The sequence below is a fragment of the Notolepis coatsorum genome (genome assembly GCF_963971535.1).
Source record: "Notolepis coatsorum genome assembly, chromosome: 1".
Taxonomy (NCBI): Eukaryota; Metazoa; Chordata; class Actinopteri; order Aulopiformes; family Paralepididae; genus Notolepis; species Notolepis coatsorum.
The window spans coordinates 36,029,791-36,034,223 of NC_140165.1; positions in this window are offsets into that span (position 1 = coordinate 36,029,791).

Here is a 4,433-nt window from a genome sequence, read left to right on the forward strand (position 1 = left end):
CCTCCTCCTCCTCCTCCTCCCCCCACCTCCTTCTCCCCTCCGCCGGGCCACCCGTTTCATCAGGTGTCTCGTCTGTACATTGGGAGTGAAGTCATTCTATTGACTCGGGGCTCCTTCCACCCCTCCGCTTACAGTCTGTCTATTTCCTTTTCCCACCGTTCCCCCCGCCCCCCCCCCCCTCCTTCTCCGACCCCCTTCCACTCTTCTCCTTCCCCGCCTTTCCAAAGAAGATGATCAACAGCGCGTGCTGGAAGAGAGAGCTTGAAGATGATGGAGGAAAGATTAAAAATCCCAAGTTTCTTTCATCCGTGAACGCTTTCATCTTTTTTTTTTTTTTTCAAACAGAGGGAATTATCAGTGCTTCCTCTATACCGACAGAGGCTCTCTGATGGAGGAGGGGTGATGGGGGGGGGGTACTGTAGGTGGTATGTTTGTGGGGTTTGTCTGAACGATAGGAGCAGGAATCCAGCTTGCATGCTCTTCCTTACCTCGTCTGGGACTGGACGGTGTTTTCTCTGCTGGATAATCTGCTGGCCACAGGGTACAGGCCCTTTGTGTTCCACTGTCTCCACGTCTCCTACCTTTTTAAAAGCATTTTGATATGTGTTTTTAAGAACATTTCAATATGAAACCCCGCTTTTGGGAGTGTTTTATTTATTCATAATTCTTTTTTAATACCATTAGCGAACTTGGTGCACCGTACATTCTCTCTCCCTCTCTCTCTCCTTCTCTCTCTCTCTCTCTCTCTCTCTCTCTCTCTCATCTCTCTCTCTCTCTCTCTCTCAATCCGATTTAGGGATTGGATCACAAGACTGTGGGTATAAAAACATATAATGAAGAGTTGGGTCAATAGACCTGAGCAGTCTGGGAAACAGACAGGAGCGAAGACGATTCGGTGCAAAAGGATCATTATTATATTAATCCACGCTTCCAAAAATGTAACCAAAAATGAAATAGATGACTTTTTCTTCCCCCCCCCTCCTCCCCACCCCCCGCTGCGATACTTGGCGTGACGTCTAATCTGCAGTGTTCCGAGTGTTTTTTCATTAAATCCTGTGTCAGGACTAATTTCGAGGCGGATGAATACAGATGTCAGGATGGCATCGAGTACCATCTCATCCCCCCTCCCCCACTCCCCCACTCCCCCTCCCCCATCCCCCACTCCCCACTTTTTTTTTTTTTTTTTATGAGATAACAGGCTTTAGTCAAAGAATTAATGCTATTGAAAAAAAGTGAATGAGATTAGTTCAATGGGATGAGGATACAGGGTGGAACGGGGATTGTGTTGAGAGAGAGAGGAGAGAGAAGAGAGAGAGAGAGACAGAGAGGGAGAGAGAGAACCCAGTCAATCAGACCGAGCGACCTGTGCTGCCAAATCACAAATCTATTTCCGACGCCGGTATTAATTATCAAACTAAAGCTGCTGTTGCATATTGATTCATCAGGGCACACTCTTGTATTATCTCCTATTAAGCAGGAAAAAGGGGAGATTATGAGCAGCCCCTCAGGGGCGTTTTATAGATCCTGTGAGACTGTTAAACCATGTCACGGACTCTGGAGCAACAAGCCCAGGCTTCCTCTTAGCGCACTGGCGTTGTTCCTCACGAGGCCTACAATGCACACTTAAGCTCTTAAATTAGATTATTTTTGGGAGGCTTTTTCAATTAGCTTCGACAGTCGCAGCCTCGGATAAACTCTGTGTGTGTGTACAAAAATATTTTGCTGTGTACGAGTCAAAAGTGGCACGGTGTGCGGACACGTTTCAATCGAATGTGAGGTTAATGGGAAATACTGAGGTTATAAAGCGTTTGACTCATCGCGTTAGCCTTTTAGGCTGTTGGATTACGTAAGCACCCGTTTATCACCATTTCAGTTGGTTTATTTGCAGGGATGTAAAGTACTTGAGTAATTGTACTTCGTCACAATACTTAAGTACTGTTTTGGGGGATTTGTACTTTACAAAGTATTATTAGGTTTGTATACTTGTACTTTTACTCAATTACATTTCACAGAAAAAAAAACATACTTTTTACTCCTTTTACATTTATAATGCAGTCCTACAAAGTACAAATATCCACAGGTCCAACTATTTTAATTAGTATATTTGTTTCTCTGGACAAACTAACATTAATGTTATTAATCCTGCAGCCGCGCTTTATTTAAAAACAGCCAATCAAATCCCCATCAATGAAAATTAACCCGCCCATACCCATGCTGATTGGTCCTTGGTCCTTGTGCAAGACTAGAAAGCGGGGATCTTTGATTAAACACCTTCTATCAGAAGAATAGACAGTCAGAAATTCTTTTTTAACTTTAACTTTTTAGTACTTAACATTTAAAAGTAGAAACTTTTAGACTTTTACTCAAGTGTGTTTCTAGCCAGATACTTTGACTTTTACTTGAGTAAGATTTTGAGACTGTACCCATACTTTCTTTCTGCGCCAAAAACGAGTTTTCTCGTTTTTAGATCCTTTTTAGTTTTAAACACTCGCACGAACCTGCCTGTGTCTCCCTGGCACCGCTGACTACGTTATAATTGCAATGTTGATCGAATCCCGACATGTGGCAGTATGGCCTACCTTTTGAACTGGGTCTCTAAGGTGTCTTTCAGTGCCTCGGTACCTCCGGCTGCAGGAATCCCTTCCCCCTCAAAGTGGATCAGCACAAAATCTGTCGGAGTTTTGCTCGCTTGAAACCTATTGTTTCCCGTATTATAGCCAGACCCAATGCACACGAGTAATGGCGATCGCGATGGAACTACATGGATTATTCATTTTGGAGTACCTTCTGACTAAGGTAAGAAGTCTATTTTACCAAACCTAAAACATGCTTTTGTATTGATCACAGCGTTGTATTTTACCGAACCTAAAACATGCTTTTGATAACGATTGCAGCTTCGTAAACCCCCCCCCCCCTGATGATTTTGTGAAGAAACATTCTATATTATGGTATATACCTTTGATTTGGAAATAGGTTTCAGGCGAGCAACCCGAAATGCGCATATATATAACACGTCATATCTCACTATCTAGAAAACGAGACTGGATTATTTTGAAACAGGGCAATGTTTAGCGTGGAATAGCGCACAAACGAAAGTATGTAGAGATGAACTGGTTTGTCAATGTTGGACTATAAATAGTGCCTGTCAAATGAGCCATATACTATTGTATCCATAGCTATAATATATTGATCGTATGATGGGTCCGCAAACATTGTGAAAATTGTCAATAGCGCTGCCGCCAGGCAGTACAGATGGAAAAACTGACGCTCAATGAGTTAAGTATAATTTCTGGGTACTTTTTACACCCCTGTTTATTTGTCAGTTTTAGCACAAGGTTGTAAAAGTATCTCCGAAATCCATCTTAAATAGCCGCCAAGAGTCTTTTGTTGTGACACGTCGTAATTCTGTCATGGTTACGACTTTGACAGACACTTTTTTGTTATTTATGGTGATGGAGGCTACTTCCTCTTTTACCAAGGAGGCTAAGTGGAGGCTGTCATATCCTGTGAGACATTGGGGTATAAATAACACATGCACAATTACAATTTGTCAGCATTTCCCTTTTTTATTTGGTCCCCAAACGTTCCACCAGCACAATGTGTCATACCTATAGGGTTGGGCACCGAAAACCGGTTCTAATTAGGAACCGGTTCCTAACTTCCGGTTCTGGAACCGGAAGTAACATATCTGCATTTTGATTCTTAAAAAATAAAAAAAAATAAAAAAAAAATACTTTGTTAATTAATACCCTTACAGTACAGCAACCAAATTAAACTGTATCAAGTCAACTGAAAATGTGAATAGTATGAAAAAAAAATAAAAAATCAAAAAATAAAAAATCTCCTGCGAAATAAGCTGTGACCTGCACCTCAAATAATCGGAATCGAGAATCGTTCAGGACAGGAATCGATATGGAGAATCGGAATCGGAACCGGAATCGTTCAAATCCAAACGATGCCCAACCATAGTCATACCCCCATCTCCCATTGGGTGAATTAGCCGCCAATATATTAGCCTTCGTTTACAAGCAAGTTGTTGGTTGTGGAGAGAGGAAGCAGGAGGCGGGATCGCCAACTCTTCTCTGAAAATTATGGGATTACAAGATGGATGGCATGATTATGTGCACAGATAAAATAGTTGAAGGAATGTATTTTACATGCATTTTGGGAACATTGGGAGCGTTACGTGGCTGTATCTATGTATAGCTGTACATATCCCTTACCTACTCTTACTAGTTATTTTATGACTTACTACCATAGTGTGTTTATACCTGTATCACTGTACGTATTAATAGTACAAATCTGTACAACATTGGGAGCTATTATGTGGCTTAAAATACAACATTTCTGTCAAGGCAACTGATGGAACTGAAGTTGTCAGAGAAACTCCAGAAGGAGCAGTATTTTCTTTTTAGGCTGCCACAAGGCATTGA